The sequence below is a fragment of the Dermochelys coriacea genome, chromosome 4 (assembly GCF_009764565.3).
Source record: "Dermochelys coriacea isolate rDerCor1 chromosome 4, rDerCor1.pri.v4, whole genome shotgun sequence".
NCBI classification, from domain to species: domain Eukaryota; kingdom Metazoa; phylum Chordata; order Testudines; family Dermochelyidae; genus Dermochelys; species Dermochelys coriacea.
Window position 1 is genome coordinate 104,928,845 of NC_050071.1, and position 19,243 is coordinate 104,948,087.

Consider the following 19,243-nt stretch of genomic DNA (forward strand, 5'->3'; position numbering starts at 1 on the left):
GTGTGTGTTCTTCAACAAAGCAGGAGACTCATTCAAGGCTAGTCCATAGAAGCTTTCTGTTTTTATGACCTATGTTTGATAGGGCAGGGGTATCCAAACTTTTATTTTTAATGTGGACTACGTTGTAATATAAAGATGGCTGGCTGGACCTTCTGACTTCTCAGCAGGGCCACTTTTAGGGGTGGGCAAACAGGAAGTCTCTCTGGGCACAAACTTCCAGGGGGAACTATCACGCTATGTGCTGCCCTTATCAGCTTTTGGGTTCTTTTCTGTCTTCCGGATTGGCTGGCTATTTCAGTCTTGGTGGTGGTTGGTTGGGGGGGGCGGTAGTGGGGGGGGAAGGGTGGGGAGTTGAGAAGGGGCGGTGTGCTGGAAACATTTTCTGCCTTGGATGACAAAGCGGCTAAGGCTGCTACTGCTTCCCAGTCATATGAGGATATTACGAGACAGACAACTATAGCAACTTCTGACTTCCATGGAAAAAAAACCACTAGGAAAGTATTCAATGCATTTCAAAAGCTGAAATAGGAAGAAACTGTCATTCTGTGACAAGTCAAGTTTTATTGGACCTCCTTTGTAAACCACCCGTGGTCCCATCATCACAGTTTGGATACCTCTATAATAGGGAATTCTGACGGAAGGGGACAAAATTCCAGAGTCCTGATTCTTGCCTCTGTGTGTGCATACACAACTTTCTGCACATACATTATTTTTTATGCCAACATGTATGCATTCAAATAATAAATGTAAATAAATGTAAATAGGATTGTCTTTATACATTCTAAGTTGCATGTGCAAATGATTATTTTGTTTGTCAGGGTGTGGGAGGGGCCTCTAGGCTGGGGCAGAGAGTTGGGGTTCAGTGGGGGTGAGTGCTCTGAGCTGGGGGTGGGGATGAGGTTTGGGGTACAGGAGGGGGCTCCAGGCTGGGGCCAAGGGATTTGGAATGTGGGAGGGGGCTGCGGGTTGAGGCCGGGGGTTGGCGTTCAGGTGGGGGTGAGGGCTTCAGGGTGTGGGAGGGGGCTCTGAGCTGGGGCAGGGGGTTGGGATGCAGGAGGGGTACAGATTCTTGCCTGGGTGTGTGGGCTCTGGGATGGGGTCAAGGATGAGCAGCTTGAGGTGAAGGAGGTGGCTCTGCGTTTGAGGGGGGGACAGGTCTGGGGCAGGGGTTTGAGGCTTGGGGTTTGGGTGCAGGCTTACCTTGGGTGGCTCCCAGTCAGCAGCACAGTGTGGAGGGTAAGGCAGGGTCCAGGTTCTATGTAGGGGGTGGCAGGATGCTCCATGTGCCACTCTCACCCACAGCTCCCATTGGCCGCAGAGCCAGTGATTGGTGCGGGGGCAGGACACGGATCCCCACCTCCCTGCTTAGGAGCCGGACCTGCTGGCCACTTCCGGGGTGCAACGTGGTGTCAAAACAGGTAGGAACTAGCCTGCCTTAGCTCTGCAGTACCGCCAAAAGGACTTTTAATGGCCCCGTCGGCTGTGCTGACCAGAGCCGCCACAACCCAGTCCCTTCCATTCTGTGACCCAATTCTAGGTCGCGACCCATGGACTGAAAACCACTACTCTAGGGTGCAGTCCCATTGCCTGGTGAGAGGAGTGGAGTCTTCTCTCCCCTCATCCTAGTTCCTTTGTAGTTAAGGAGTGGGGAAGGGCTGGGATATGGTGCTCTCAGACCTTATCCAGCCTGAGATTAGTTGATGTGGGGATCCTGATTTGTCCCAAGGACCAGTGGAGGAGCTGAACAAGTAGGCATTCTGCATCAGCTGCTAAAGTACCTTTCCTCATTGTTCTTTGTTTTTACAGCCGTAGTTTGATGCTAAAATTCTGGGAATGCCAAGGGGCTTCTGCCTTTCATATTCCTGCCCCCACCACACAATGCAACATTGAGTGTCCCCCTCTCCCTTCCACCTCACAATGTCCTCTCATCATCCAGGAGAAATCTGGTGTTCCTAAAGTCCATACTAATGTCCACAGTGCAACATTTGCAGAAGTCCAGTGTGGATGTTGAGCTTTGTAAGGTTCAGTTGATATCCTATTTAGGTTGCAGATGCTTGGGGACTTGGTATACCTCCTAGGGCAGTGGTGCTTAGATCAAAAGACTTATGCAGCCTGGGTCTCCTCTCATCTGAGCTCTTAGCACTCACAAGAAGTAAGGACAGAAGGTGAATTTATTGTGAAAATTTTGAAAGAGCAGCTGGATAGTCTATAGCTTTGATTACTTATAGGAATCAACACTTTGGGTTGTGGTCCAATACTAGGAACCTGCACTGGACAGCTACTGGCTAAGTAGTTAAGGTGATTTAAACCTTTTTTGGCCGTTTAAAATAGCATTATGGCCTATTTTAATTATTGTCCGGTATCTTGCTCTGTGTGTGTGGGTTAATTTATGATGACCACCCACTCACAAGTTACGGTCCCCTATCCTCATCCTCCTGCTCCCACCCCCACCTAAAATGGTTTCATTTGGCTCTGGAGAAAAGAAACACTAATAGTTCACATCTAATCCCATTTTCTTTAACCAATATTAGACAATCAACAATAACACATCTTGAATTGCAGACGTGCAAGCACACATTATATGCTGGAACCCTTCTCCCTCATGCCTTAGGCTCTTTCTAACCTAGAATTCCTTTGAAGGATAACAATGACGTGTACCTTTATTCTGAATATTTCAAAAAAACCTAAAATTTAGTAAAGCAGCTAAGTGAAGCAATGTGATTATGTAGTGATAGAGGCTCAAGGGACCTTTTTTCCCCATTAAAATAATTTGCATTTTCCTTCCCGTAACCTGTAAATAAAATTGAACAGTAAAAATGATGGAATCATGCACTCTCTATTGGGGTTTCTAAAGAAAGAGTGGTAACAGAGGTCTGAATTGCCTGTGTCCCCGTACCCCATACATAATAAAGTGACAGATTCCCTTTAGACCTCTGTTTCTACTCTTTCTATCACATATCTACCTACGAATTCCCAACTACAGCATAGACATACAACCAATGAATTGAGCCCCTGAAGGTATCACTGCTTTGTGCCAATTATGTGTTGAAAAGCAGTCAAAGTGGGTCCAAGATTTGAGCCTTTGTTTCAGAAGAGGAGTCATCAAACTTCAATGGTTTCCTTTTGTGTTGCCAATGCAGATGCCCCAGCTTCAGTCTATGTGATGTAATAATTGGTCCTTGCCTATATTAGAGACTTTTACATCAGTGTAATTAGATCAGTGAAGTTACAGCAGTGCAAATTCCTAATGTAGATGACCTGCAGAGATGTAAAGTGAAGTTTATGCATTCATGAGTCTTACTCTGGTAATTTATTGAATTAAGTTGCATGAGTGTGACTTTTAAGTCAGCTGTATATTTTGTGCAGCACGTCTATGTTAGGGGTTTACTCTAGTGTTGGCGAAAACGTATCTATTGCTGACAGGGCCTTGGCTTTAGAGCATGTATAGCAACCTTCTGAACAAAAGCTGTGACTTTGACAGATTGAAAGTACAACTATTTGCACATGACAAGTACCGCTGGTGCTTTTGCTGTATTATTGAAAGAACAACATGCCTATCGCAAATGGAAACAGAGTAAGAAAGAATATTCTTAGCCTGTATCCACTCATTCTTCTCCCAACAAAGAACTCAACCACAACAAAAGTCTAAGTCCTCCCTGACAGCTAAGAAGTTGTAACAGGTATAGAGTATATAACATGAAAATTATAACATGATCCAAAGTCTGTAAGTTAAAACTAGACAAATTCAGATGGGAAATAAGGTGTAAATTGTTAATTAGCCATTGGAACAATTTATCAGTGGTTATGGTGGATTCTCCTTTACTGACAATTTTTAAATCAAGATTGGATATTTTTTTCTAAAATATACCCTCTAGGAATTATACAGGAGATCAGAAAAGGTAATCACAATGGTCTCTGCACCTTGAAATCTATGACTCAATATCACTCACTAATATTGTCAGACAACATTGGCTTGGGGGAGGGGGAGGGGATTTACTGACATAGCAATTTTTTTAAAAAAAATCCACCCCTAGAACCGAATCAGAACCCAATTACGCATTTTTACTTTTAGGATAACTTAGGAAGCCAATGTTTATGGTGGGATAAATACAGTGTTGACCCTACTTATGGGAATGGCAGAGGTATTTCCTCCTATCCCTGTATTACTTCTGGGTACCTCAGTAGTTTCATATCTGTCTCTCTTTTGCTATAGTACTAAACTCTGTCTAATTCCATGTAAAACAGTCTTCCAGAGCTGTTGATATTGTCAGAGAATCTGAAATTCTTAGAGTTGCTGGGAGAAAAAAGTTGGTGAACTAGGGCCTAATCCAAAGTCCTCAGAAGTCAATGGGAATTCTCCAAAGCTCAGTGAGGACCATATTGAAAGCAGTGGCTCTGGCAGAGTGAATCATGAGCCCTAATTATAGGCCAATGACTATTTTAAATATTAATATCCTATGATACATGAATGACAGAAAACTATTGCTACACTCCACTGAAACTGGGGATTCAATTGTCACAGTAGGTTTTTCTAGCATAGGTAGTTCGTGAAATATCTGACCAAAGAATCGCATAATTATGATCACACACCTTGACTACAAACTGATTTTAGTGGCTGCCCTCTCTAGAACTGTTATAAGTAGAACAGGTGCCATATAGCTATACATTCTGAAAGCTTGTAGTCCCAATTAGAGCTATGCAGAAACCAGAATTTCCATTCTGTGAAAAGTTACAAGATTTGAAAATTTGTTTTCATTCTGATTCATAATGCAGGCCAAAAATACCCTATTTTTTTCTGCATACCAGACTGGGATGGACAGACTGGAGAAATTGGAATGTTCCACTCCATTGCTGTCTTTTTAAAAATAAATTAATGAAAAATATTCAAAACAAAAAATCAAAATGGTTTGATAGTCAAAATATTTCAACTTCATCAAAATGTTTTTTCTTTTTAAAAATGAAATTTCAATATCTACACATTCCTGCTGAAAGTTTTGACAAAATATAATTTTCCAACAAAAAATGTTCCATCAGAAAATGTTTGACCAGCCATAATCCAAATTTTGAAATGGGAAAAATATTAAACTCTCAGGGTCTTATCAAAAGTTCGTTCAGACCATACGTCAGCAGAATATTGAATTTTTGATTTCTAGAATCAAAATGACCAAGGTAGTAATCAAAAGGACCTGATTTTAATGTGTAGGTGTCATCTAGTTATTAGAATACTTGTTCAATAGAGTAATACATCTAAATTTAATGTTATGTTTTATCCCTTGGCTGTGATTCTGTCTCCCCAACAAAGTCTAACAGACTGTTAGCAATTCCTGCTTCTACATTCAAGAGGAGCTAAATAAAGTAAAATGGAGAAAACATATAAGTAAAAAAAAATAAAAGTTGATGAAGATGTTGAAATGAGATTTTTCGCTGTTTGAGTTCATTGGCCATTGTAGCTGCTGATGAATGGGGAAAGATGATGTGCTTGTGATGTTAGTATCAGTATGGAACCCAATCATCCTCTCAAACTTTGCTGGGTGAGGATTCAGCCAAGAGACAACCTTTTCAGATTGTGCACAGATAATTAACACTTAATAAAGATAAACATTAAAATATCATTAAATAAGTTATATATCACCTACAACTTATTGACTATGGTTTCACAACTTGTTCATAAACACTTTCGGGGGTGGGGTGGACCGTACAAATGGTTCAAGACCAGTAAACTATAAAAGAACTGATCCTAGAAACAATGATCAGATAGGAACATTTACGGAACCTGACTCCTGTGTTAACCACCCTCCTATTCCTCACCACATCACTTCTCACCAGCTTCATTCACTGGCACTGAGCCCCCACAAACCTCAGTTCTGCTCCATTTATCTGCATATAGCACCATCCACCATGATCATGACTTAAGGTGAGTGTATATGCACAATGGGGGAGGGGGAATGTCAAAGAAAAAAGAGAGTAATTGTACATCAGGGTCCAGCAAGCCCAAAGGGGGCAGAGAGAAGTGGAAAAGAGGTGGTAGATACAGCTGGACATTCTTTACACTATAGTGACACCCCTTCAAAATTTCAAGCTCTTGTCCCAAAGCACAAGTGCACTAGATCTTCTCAATAAATTAGTAGTATAATTAAAAACAAACAAAGCATGGGCAAACTAAATTATTGTCCTTGTTCACAGAAATGACCATACCATTAAAACTAAAAACTTTCCAAAATATCAGTCTCAGGTGGATACCTGACATGGAAGATTTCAGACCAAACAGCTTGTCAAAATTACAAACAACTGAAAAGAGCATCTTATAATGGAAAGCACTGGGCAGCTTTACCTATAGGCATCATTACCTTCACAGCTTTATATCTTCAAGGAGATTTGAAACAAAGATAACTATTTATAAACAAAATGTATTAATATTGTTCTCTCTTATCTTAGATTTATTATTTACTAGTTATTATAATGTTAATAAGTGAGGATACATTGGCTTCTTATCTTTTTTTTTTTGCCTGTGTAAATGTATGATCAAAACTGTTATTGCAACTATTTAGGGCAAAATTATTACTTGTTCGATGTAGCCATGCAGGAGAGTTACTGGGACAGAAGACTTTCCCCTAATTATCTTGTTTAGTCTTCCAAAATCGACATGTAGAGTGGATACCCAACTCGGTAGAGCCACTAGTCCGCCCTTATTTTGGTGGGGATTTGGTGGAGATAGTCAGAGAAGAAGGAGATCCTCAACTCTTCTTCCCCTCCCAGTGCATCAGCCAATGTTTCTTTACCAATAGAGAGGGGGAAATAATCATCTACCAATGTCTTTCTAACAAGGGTGTCAAGCTGTCTAGAGTGGCTTAGGAGCATGGGTACCAACCTCAGGACAGACTGTTAAGAAACAGGGCACAAACCCCAAATTGGTTGTGAGGTCTTTATTTAGATCTCACCAACCAAGTGTCAACTCCTCAAGCACTAGAACAGCCTAACCATGGACTCAGACAGTCCTCTTAGATACACCACTCTTTCTTGACTACCAGGTAAGTCTGCCTTTGTAATAGATGGTACCTTAAATAAAAAATCACAACAATATTCAGGTTACATTCACTCCCACAGGACTGGTCATTTACTCCTATTCAATTGTACCTCAGACCCCACATCAAAGATGCTTGTAACTAAGAAAAAATAAATAAGAGTTATTTCCAAGGTTAAAGCAAGTGAACACACACAAATAATTTACAGTGATATATTTCAAAAGCTGATATAGAGCTTGTATATTACAGCAGCTTCTAAGTTCTTTAGGGCTAACTCAGGCTAAGCAGCTGGGAGATCCCTTGCTTATGCTTAGAAATCTTGTCCTCCCAAAGTCTAAACAGCACAAAGACCTAGTTTCTTCTGGTCAAAGATTTGTATTCCCTTCCCCCAGAGTTCAAGCTGATGGGTTGAGTCCTCAGAATCACAGGACTGGAAGGGACCTCGAGAGGTAATCTAGTCCAGTCCCCTGCACTCAGGGTAGGATCGAGTATTATCTACACCATCCCTGACTGACATGCACATCTGTTCCTGGGTTGTGGGGGAGGATGCAAATTACCTCATTGAACAGCTACTTGGACCTATTCATCCTAGGAGAAAGAAAATGGAATTACACTAGAATGTATTTGGCCCCATTTACCCAACATTTTATACCATATTCATTTGAAGGAAGAAATATCAATAAATCCAGTCACTAACATCAAGCAGATATTAGTTGGCTTTTATAAATGGTATTAAGTTTGTTGCTACTAATAGTGCTCTTAGTAGCAATCTTTTGGATGGGTTCCTGATATTTATGGATTCCTTGATAAATTAACTTGTTGCTAATTTTAAGAATCCCAATGGTGTAAATTAATTCTGCTCTAATAATAATAATAATAATAATTTGATCCCATTGTCATTTGTGCAGTTCCATAGTGTATGAAATAAAGACCCAGGTCCTGATTCTGGGTCTTCTCACTTTTATTAGTTTTACACCAATGTAACATCATTGCTTTTTGGAATTACATGTGATTTACACTAGTGTAAGATCAAAATTAAGCCCGAACAATATGTACAATACCAGCCAGCAGAGTGCAATCTGCTAGACTCAGATGTATGCTTTGGTTAAATGAGGTTATTTAAGGTCAATGATTAATTTTGGATATTCACAATTATGGGCCTGAGTAAGAATTGACCTTTTAGCTTTTAAATATTTTTGGATAAAAATATACCATATCTGTAGACATTATAATTATAAATGGAATTGAACCCAACCCTGGCAGGGACACAGGTGTCCCTCCAAAAGCAGTGAAATTTAAATTCCCCCTGTGCATACCCCTGGAAGGGAATATCCATACTTGCAAACTTTCTACTGTAGGCAAGTCCTATGTACAACTTAAGAGGGGAGTCTGATAACCAAATCAGCTGGAGTACCACAGTGTGTCAGTTAGTATTTGTTGGCAGGCCAACAGCAAGAAGATATGGCTGCTGAGGTTGACAGTATGTTCCAAATGGAGGTGCTTTCTGCTCTGTCTTGGAGCTTATAGATTCATAGATACTAAGGTCAGAAGGGACCACTCTGATCATCTAGTCCGACCTCCTGCACAGCGCAGGCCACAGAATGTCACCCACCACTCCTATGAAAAACCTCACCCATGTCTGAGCTATTGAAGTCCTCAAATCATGGTTCAAAACTTCAAGGAGCAGAGAAGCCTCCCTCCAGTCAACCATGCCCCATGCTACAGAGGAAGGCGAAAAACCTCCAGGGCCTCTCCAATCTGCCCTGGAGGAAAACTCCCTCCCGACCCCAAACATGGCAATCAGCCAAACCCTGAGCACATGGGCAAGAGCTTCTGGAAGGGACAGAAAAATTGATGTTGCCCTCCTTCAGCTATCTTGTCCTTCACAGGCAACATGGGTCTAGTTCTGGACACATGTCCAGCATCACACTATAGACATTTTCTCTCTCTCTCTCTCTCTCTCTCTCTCTCTCTCTCTCTCACACACACACACACACACAATCCCACCTGAGACATTTTAATATAAACTATTGTGAAGTTTAGATTTGTAGACAGCTTATTCCAGTTATATTCTGTGGATTTCAGAAGGCCATATCTCTTTTGTAAAAAGCACCATAGATGTGACCCTGTTTGACCATAATCACTTATTTTTGTATTTCTCTAAATAGCATAGCATTATGATAGACAGTTGATCAATGGTGGCAAGGTCTTTTTAAATCAGTAAGCCCACATGAATCATCTTGTACGACTATTTCTTTGTGCAAACATTGATCCTGAAAGTGGGCTTTGAGAAAGATCTAGCTTTTTGAACTGGCAAGGATTTGATCCAAGCAAACATTCATGTCCATTAATAATAATAATAAATAGTTCAGCAAAAAGTTACCTCTGCTTTACACATAGTTTACCTAAAACTTAGTTACTGGTTAAGTACAAGAATGGATACTGATGTACTTTTAACAATGTTATTAACTGATAACAGTATTACAATAGTAATTGGAAAAAAACTATTAAACGACAGATATGCCCTTTAGAAAACAAAAACATTGTACAGTCAGACATACCATATTATTCCAGTGTTCATTAGACTACAGAAGAATCATTCTAATGACTGGAAGCTTTCTTGCTTCCAGTTTCTGACTGATCATTTTTATGATGAAAAATCTAGCATGTTTGAAGTGGAGAGCGATCTATTCTTATTAGACTGCTATCAAGTCTTTCTTCATATTTATAGATATAGATATAGATATAGATAGATATAGATATAGATATAAAGCCTGTCTGTGCAGGATATTACAGTAAGTACATGGAGGAAATAATCACTTAGTGCAAGTGGAAACACTCTAACAACGCTGTACAGAAGTAAGTCATTATGGAGATTTTCATAGCTTCATTTTCTGAAAGGTATCTGTTCCCTGAGATTCAAACTGTATATTGTATAGCACACAGTGATGAAGTTAAGGAAGCTATATTTGCCTCTTCCTCATAAACAGAAAAAGCGGCAAGCTAATTTGCATTAACGAACACCTCCCACCCTTGAACATTATCTCAAAATCAGAGCTGAACTTGAAAAAAATTTAAGATTTAATTATTTTTTTTGCCATTTAGTAAACTTTATCCTGCATCATTTTCCATGTATTCACCCCTTGTTTTTCAAGTGTGGGACACTCAACTGGAAACTGAGATGGAAGACCTGAAATATGTACCTCTTATAAGATGAAATTTACATACTCTAGTTCAAACTACATGTGCTATGAATAATCTCTAATATTATCTTAAGATTTAATTTCCCTTCAAATATTTTTCACCAACAAACTCATTTGCTAGAATATTGTTATTTATTTTTATTACAGTAGCACCTAGGTCCAGCCACAGCCAAAATCAAGGCTTCATAGTACTAAACATATAGGAAACAGCGTCTCCCACCTGAAAAGCATACAGTTCTAAGTAGTCAACATCAACAATTATTCCTGCTTTATAAACTGGGGATTCAGGTACATAGGGTTTGATCCAGCTCCCATTAAAGTCAATGGGAGCCACTCTACTTTCCTTAATTTGAGCTGGATGGGGCCCAGAGAGATTAAGCAATTTATTTAAAGGTTTCATTATAAATTAGTGGCATATGTGGGAAGCGAGCCAAATTGCCACTATGCCATTCCAGTGCCACAGCCACATGACTGTTCTTTGCCTAGATAGCTCTAAATTAGAATATTATACTATAATACAGTTTAGAACTATACAATTCTCAGAAAACAAAAAGAGGCAAGAGAACAGCTAGCCATTTTATTCAAGAGATTAAATATGGTGACCTATATGCTTGGTGCCAAACTCATGCCTACATCCTAGCAGGACTCAAATTATCTTCCCTGCAGGACCCAATCTAATAGGCATATGCAGAGCATGCTAAACTGACACAGAAGACAGCGGCGGGGGTGCCATAGTCTCCCCCCCACACACCGGTATACCCAATTTCCCAGTAGTCACAGCATTCAACCAGGATGTGGGAGAGTCTGCTTTAAATCCCCAGTATCTTTTATTTAGAGCAGGGACTAGAACCCAGGTCTCCCGCATGGGCTGGGTGATTGCTCTAGCCACTGGGCTCTTAGGTACAAGAGGGTCCTCCCTCCCTCTCTTATTTATTTATTTTTTGGAGGCAGGCATGTGAGGAAGCTTTCAGGAGAGGCTTCACAACTGAGAATGCCAAGTAGACAGATGTTCCAAGCTCTTAAAAAGAGTCCCCACCTTCTCCTTGGCATTTCTTAATAGCTAGCTTAGTCAGTTCTTGGCTTAGCTTGCCGGCTTCTGTGAATAATTAAGTGTCCAACTCTCCCCCTTATACGGGGGACCTCAGTACTTAACTCAGCGCTGTGGATTTCAGTAGGCAGCACGGTGCCTAAAAGTTAAGGAGTACAGCATAAAGACACATTGTGGATCTAGCTCCATGAATCTCCAGTTTTGCCTGATCATCTCAGTCTTCCACAATGATCTAATGAGACTACTCTGGGACAACTAATCCTTCTCTCTCATCTGTATCTTTATTCAAGGGATTTTTATAGCCTGGTTGAATGTGCTCTCTGGCATGAATGGGCAGATTTAACCCCCATTTTTGTTAAGTGAGAACTAATGATAATCTGGCATCAATAACGGTATTAACAGCTAATCAAGGAAGACACCTGTGGTCTATTACCTAGCAGATGTTTACTGAATTGGAACCTTAAATGGTTCACCAGTCAATAGAGTGGCATAAGAACATTTCTTCTGCAAATCCAATAGGAGCAGATACATTAAAACAGAAATGTGAGTGCATAATTACTAATTCAGTGTGACTAGCAACACTTATCTGTTCCCAGGACAATGAAGAAAAAGCTGTGGCAAATAGTCAAGCTCTTCATGAGCTTGAATGAGATACAATAGCTAACAATTATTGTTCAGCTAAATGTGATCTCTCCTGGTGAGAATACTTCAGAGTAGTATGTGCAAGAGTATACCCAGCGGTCTGATTGCAATGTATTTTTGACAGTCCAAACTACTGACTGATTTACATTTTAGAACTTTGTACAAAATACATGTCTTGTTGGAATGATGGGGTATGCACCACACCAGGAGTGTGGTTTTAGAAGATGTAGGCAATTAAGGTCTCAGAATCTAGCCCTAAATCTAACATTTAGGTACCATTGGCATTCACAAACCCCTGCCCATCTGCTACCTAACTTCCCTAAACATCTAAATTTCTGTTGGTGAGAATGCACACAGCTGCCTAACTCTCTGCATCACTGAGCTGCTCCGTGCCTAACTCACACCTAAGTTCTGATGGGATACTCAGACTAGGCATTCTCCTGCACATCTCATCCGTGGGACCTGACTTGGTAGCTGTACTCAAAACATGCCAAATCCTCACAAAAAAGATAGTCAAGGTAACCCTTTTTACCCAATAGCCCATTGTGTAGAGCACTCAGTAACAATATAGGAAACCCAGATTTAAATCACCATTGTGCTTAATTGGGAGAAGAACCTTGAACCCACCTCTGTACTTTGAGGAAGATTTTGGGATGATCAGTGATTGGGAGGAATTCATAGAAAGACGACTCTTAACATATGGTCCCCACTTGAGTCCCTGAGGTATTAACATTCTGGGATCCAGGCTGGCACAAGAGCTTTAAACTAGGAGATGACAGGAGACAGTTGGGAGAGACTCATGGAATCTCCATGCCTGGCTTCAACACACAAGAGGAAGGAAGTCAGTACATGAAGAAATAGTGAAAGATAATGAAACACCAAAAGGAAAGAATATGGACAATAAGGCAAAAGAAAGTGCAAACATTGATTGGAATAGTAGTCCGGTAGATGTTACAGTTAGTGAAAGGACTACACATAATCCAACTGGAAAACTGGGTAAGGTCTGAAGGAAACAATGGAAGGGTAAATACCAGGGGAAGTAAGAGCTATTTAAGCAAGAGGACAATGCTGGCCAATTTATAACCATTTGTGTCATGAACAAATTCAGGTTGGAAATTAGAAAAAGGTTGCTAACCATTAGAGAGGTGAGGTTTGGAATAGCCTCCCAAAAGTAGTAGTAGGGCAAACAATGTAATTAGCTTTAAGAGAGCTGGACAAATCTGAGAGTGATTGTACAATGGGGTTGCTTGTAATGGTAGGGCTTACTTCTTATTTATGTCTTATGTTCCTAAAAGCTTATGCTTCAGGGTTTCAACAGGCAGGGGTCAGGAAGGGATTCCTGCCAATCATTTTCTGGGACAGTTTTTTAATCTCATTCACCTGAAGCTTCAGAGATAACGAAAGCCAGCAATTATGTTTGGCTGTCTTGTTCTTGCTCACATGCTCAGGGTCAAAATGATCACCATAGGTGGGGTCAAGAAAAATTTTTCCCCTAGGTTAGATTGACAGTGAGCTGGGGTGGGAATGGGGTTTGACTTCCTCTGAAGCGTGTGCATGGTCATTTGCCAGGACTGTTCACCTATGCCTCTCACTTAATCATTTCACTGACATTGTAGAAGCCTGTGACACAACAGTTTAGTCTTCTGTTGGCTGTAATACTTTGGACTCATTTCAGTTGCAGTGTTTAACATGCTGGTGGCTGTGATATATAAAGAGAGCAAACTAGATGTGGTGGTCCCTTCTGGACTTAAATACTAAGATCTCCTAAATGAGTGACCTAACTGTAATTGGACTATTGTCTACAATGGGGAGGGGGAATCTCTCTGGAAAAAAAACTGTTCTACCTTCTATAAATAATTAAATATGAGGAGAGACACACAGAGAGAAAACTTTAGCCCAGGAGTTAGGAAACCGCTATCACCCTGTTTTTTCCATAAGAGAGGGCTGATCTAGCTGAGATATCTCCCAGGTAAAAGGGAAGCAACTGCCTGTACTCTGGGTTCAAAGTTGTGAAATCTCATGGGGTTGGGTGCCTGAGTGGACTTTCCTACTGGCTAGCTTCCACTCCCTACTCAGTGTGTTGGCTTTTGTGAGCCTTTCTTGACACCTATAGAAAGTTGACTCACTGCTGGAATACCATCTTCTTCCTGGGTAAGGCATAGCTAGTTCTCCTCCTCTCTAGCACTTTCTCCTGACAGTTGCTCTGTTCCTGCAGTGATCTGCCTCTTATTATGACTTGGGCCTCTGGCCCGATCACATTTTAGTCCCACCCCTTCTAAGGTAAAAAAGTCCAACAGCTCAGTGTCCTTACAAAATGCCTTCAGCCCTGTGTGCCTCTTAATCCTCACATTCTTCTCTCACTAATCCTTATTTCCTTCTCCAGGCTTCATGCCCTGGCTGATAGGGGAATCCAGTCTCACTGTAGATGTTGGGCCCTGTCTAGGGGCCTCAGGACAGACAATGAAGTTTCACTCTGCTAAACTCCTTGCTGTCACTTCCCTGGACTACTTCCTGAGAGTAGGCTTTTCTCACCACCTCTCTAAGTTTACCCTGTTTTTTAGAGCCAGGACTCTTCCTCAGAATCCCCCAGTAAATCCTAAACTACAAGAGAAAATTTAAACTCACTTCTGCCCTCCTCAGGCTTGACCTTTCATCCCTCTCTTCCTAAGATGAAGACCTCTCAGGACTCTCTCCCAGAAGTCTAGAACCTTCTTTATTATCAGACCTCACCACCAGAGCTTCCTCCACCTCAGTGGCTAACTATCTCTTCTAGCTTCTTGACAGACTTTACTACCCAGTAGAGGGCTCTGCCTTGACCATCCTGATCTTTCCACTTGCTAGTCCCAAAGGACAGCTATAGAATTTCTCTCCCTACAGTGCCTTTCTGTTCCAGGCTTCCTGCCTTTATAGAAACCACCCAGTTCCTTTCTCAGCTGGGACTCATCTTTAATTGGGGTTGCCCACCTTCCAGGTGCAGCTAAATGGGTAAATTAGCTTCTCAGTCCCACAATACCTCTTTTAAAGATAGGATGAAGTATATACCCCATTACAGCACCTAACTCTCCCCTTGCATTGTACTGGTAGTTTAGGCCCCTAATTCAATGTTGCTAAGCAGTACAGTACTTAAAAGCTGGGCATTACACTGCCTAACTCCCCCTTGTGAATCAATTAGAGGTCAATTTGGAGGAAAGTGACTCAGTAATGCTATGTGATGTAGGACATAGTATCTCCTCAGAATTCAGGAATTTTCAGGTAATCACTATAGGAATGTCAGATTATGAAGTAGGACAGAGATGGCAGAATCCCAGAAGCTTGTGTACTTTGATTTTGGTTTTGCTAGGGCTTCTTCTTTGGGAGTCCACTGCCTTTCCAAGGCCACAGATGGAAGCATAGACAAAGCAAAACAAGGTATAAACTTGAGGTGAGCAAAGGGGCAAAATTTTGTTTTGGATAAAATGTAAAGAAATGTACAATTTTCAAACATCTTATTTCCCATTATATAAATTTCACCTACCCAATTTTGGGGTATTTGTGGATTTTGAATCTATTCAAATATCGTGTGTCTAATGAGCACTTGAATACAAATTCTACTGAACATACTGCTTCACACTGCATTTATAATTTCAAGGAGTAGTCCATAAAACCATCTGATTTATTGTATTTGACAGATGCTATATCATCTAGGAGCAAAGGTATAAAAATATCTCTGTGGAAGAGCTCAGGATATACACCTGTCTTTTGTCTGACATAATGTGTTCTGATCTGCACATTCTTTACCCTTGAGGCTCTGAAGAGATACAAATGTGGAAAGGCAGACATTCCTTCAACATTCTGGTGTTGCTGGTGGCTAGAAGACACTTGTTATCTCACCAGCATATAGGTCACCTTTATTGTAGGGACTTGCATTGTTGTTGATTTATGGTTTTGGAGTTTTATTCCCATGTGTACCCATTTCAAGGTGAGAGAAATATGTTGTAGTTCTTAATTGCTGCCTTGTACACACCATTTTAATCCTATTTCATTACATCCACTAATGAGCAATTTTTACATAATGTGTTTTGTGTGGTTTTTGTTAAATTGCCCTGAAGAATCTGAGTGATAGAACAGTGTACTCAGGATTGAAGAATAGCATTCCTCCCAAGCTTCTGCACTCCCATTTTTTTGGCCTACATTATTAATACAGTGCATTAACATTCAGTGTATAATCATCTTTGACATCCACACTTCTTACCTCATTTCTGGGTCTTGTGTTTTTTAGGGTGGACAAAGTAGTGACTGACTGAAATATAGACCCTTTGGGAAATATTTTGGGATAATCAACTTCCAAAAGTTACTAATATCAGATAATTCACAATATCTTTATAGGAGTCCTTGATTAAATACAGCTTTTCCACTCTCTTCCTATTTCACTCTTGTACACATTCCTCCTTTAAACTCTTTTAGAAACTACTCAACAAAATAGTATTTAGTTTTGTTTTTTTACAAAGAGAATATTTAATACACTCATTGTTTAACTGTGATATATATAATCTATCTTTTATCATAGCCCTTTATGCTATTAGATTTACTAGGAATGGATCTGTTATGTAACAAAGTTTCAGTTGTTTACTTTATGGTTGGAAAGTCTGAAATGGCAATATTTCTGGATACAGAAATTATTTCAGTATGTTGATACAATGCAGAGGAACAAAACAAATCCCAAAATCCAAATCTCTTTCCGCCAGAACTCAGGGGGAGGTTCAAAAACCTGATATGATTTCACAAAGGGCCTCTTTCTATGCATGTCAAACCAAACCTTGAGATTCAAACACCCCAAATATTGGAAAATGATGATGAAGTACAAATTCTGTCACTTGAGCCGATCTTTAAAATACAATAAGCAAAACTTGGAAGCAGATGAGAACAAAATCTATTAGGTTTCAGAGTAGCAGCCGTGTTAGTCTGTATTCGCAAAAAGAAAAGGAGTACCGGTGGCACCTTAGAGACTAACAAATTTATTAGAGCATAAGCTTTCGTGAGCTACAGCTCACTTCATCGGATGCAAATCTATTAGCTATCAATGATTGTGAGATCATTGTTTCTGTATAGAAACAGTCTTAATAAAGAAGAATGCATTTCTGTATTAAGTACACATTATACCATTAAAATGAAATAACAAGGATGATTTTACAAAACAAGCCATTGTTCTAGAAGATTCATCAAGGAGGTTAGTTGTGAAAAACCATAGGATTTTTGTTTTTAAAAATTCTGTAGTAAAGCAAGGGAGGAAAGTTAAACAGATTTAATACAAAAAAATGAGAGAGTAGTTCATTGACAGATGGCAAATTAGCTTTCCCCTTCCCGTGATTTTTGTCCTGGCTTCTCTATGACTCAACAGCACACCATAAGTCCTACAAAAATTATATAAGGGCTTGTCTACATGGTGCAGTATTCTGCATCAGAGTAGTGTTAATTCTAGTGTGCAGTAGCATGTCATGCACGGACTGGCTCATGTGGTAAAAACATTAATGTAGTCCAGTTTCAAAAAGTACTATGTTAATGTGCACTAGGTAATTTTTACTGTGTGCCAGCAGAATCCATTTGCATTGGTTAGTGTGTGACGCACTTGTGCATACCAGAATTTACACACCTCTTGTGCAGATGAGCCTTGGGAAATCATCTGTAAAACAAACAATACATTTGTGCTGAAGACGTGCATCTGATATTAATTCTTTAAGACTTAGAGAGAGAGAATTCTATGACATCTGAATATGCATTTGTGCAGACAGCAGTAAAACATGCAATACTCAGATGTCAGGAAGTGAACTGGAATGTTGTCTCTGGTCATCTCTGGACTGTTCAGATTTTGTTCTGAAACAAAAATAAGAAGAGATATTAACATTCTTTGTTCCAAGTCTCCAACTATATCAGATAAGTCCAGTTAATATTTGGAGGGGACACTTATAAGAAATATAAAGGGAGCTGTAAGAAATTCTATTAGTGATTTAGTACATTTTGCTTTTACTTCTTACAGAGCGGCTGATTTGGTTAAAGTTCGAAACTAGGTATAATGCTGGTGCCATTGAAGTCTATGGAAGTTTTGTGGTTGAATTCAATGGAGGCCCAGACTTCATCCTGGGTTTTGATGTGACTTGTTCATATCTACTTATTTGTTTCAGAACATTAATGGAAGCAAAGTTTCCATGTGAGTATTTGAACAAATCAAATGTCTATTCCCCAAACAAAGCTTTAATGGCAAAACAAATTTCAGAGTAGCAGCCGTGTTAGTCTGTATTTGCAAAAAAGAAAAGGAGTACTTGTGGCACCTTAGAAACTAACAAATTTACTTGAGCATAAGCTTTCGTGAGCTACAGCTCACTTCATCGTGAGCTGTAGCTCATGAAAGCTTATGCTCAAATAAATTTGTTAGTCTCTAAGGTGTCACAAGTACTCTTTTTCTTTTATGGCAAAACAAGGTTTGTTTAATGACAAAACTGAATTTTTTCACATGAAAGCTGAATTAATTTTAGGTCCTCCCATCAGTGAACCATGTGATTTAGATGGCAGGCCACAAAATTTGAACTCTAAATTTTGCATAGAAAATAATTAATTCAATATTCATGATGAACAATTACTAATATGTTAATTAAAGTTGTTCATTAACCGTTTTTGAAAAAACAAACTTCTAAACATCATGATATGTATGATCAATCTGAACAGAAAAAATGTACTAAATTCATCTCCTATGAAAGCTATGACTAGTTATAATTGGTACTGAACCAGTGTCCCAAAATGGCATTATCGTCCAATTTAGGCACCCTGGCAGTTGATGGGTAATGCTTATTAGTGAGTCAGAACAATCTTATCCCACTGTTTTCATAAGTCTTCAGAATCAATTCAGACTCTTCTTAAGAAAGCAGGTTGATCCCTTTTTACCATCATTTTTCAGCTCTAGTGTCAAAAGAGGTAAAACTTGCAAATTGAGAGACTCCTAAATTATGACTGTTAAAGCATTTGCTATAAATATTATCTCATGTAAGAACTTGACTTAAAACTGCCTGAGGGAATCTTTTGCCATTTTGATACTATTATCCAAGGGACAGATCACCCCTTCCAGAGAGAAACCAGCAAGAGGCAGCCAGAGAAAATACCTGGGTGATGAGCTTTGTAAACTTACTTACTTATGAAACATCCTCTCAAAATGCAAGGTAATGAATATTGAAAGCAATCATTTGAACTACTTGTATATATTGCTGGATTCTACATTAACTGTAACCACTAAGGACATCAGTGTGGACAGCTTGATTGAAAACCATGGTTCATTATGCAGTGGTGATGGTTATTATTAT

General features: G+C 39.8%; 1 long non-coding RNA gene across 1 annotated transcript in view; it reads left to right on the forward strand.

Annotated features, from left to right (window-relative positions):
* Positions 1–15,082: 15,082 nt before the first annotated feature.
* Positions 15,083–19,243, forward strand: part of LOC122459885 — a 30,450-nt gene continuing 26,289 nt past the window's right edge. The window contains exon 1 of the long non-coding RNA XR_006280843.1: positions 15,083–15,336. This is a non-coding gene — a long non-coding RNA (uncharacterized LOC122459885). The remainder of the gene's footprint in view (positions 15,337–19,243) is intronic.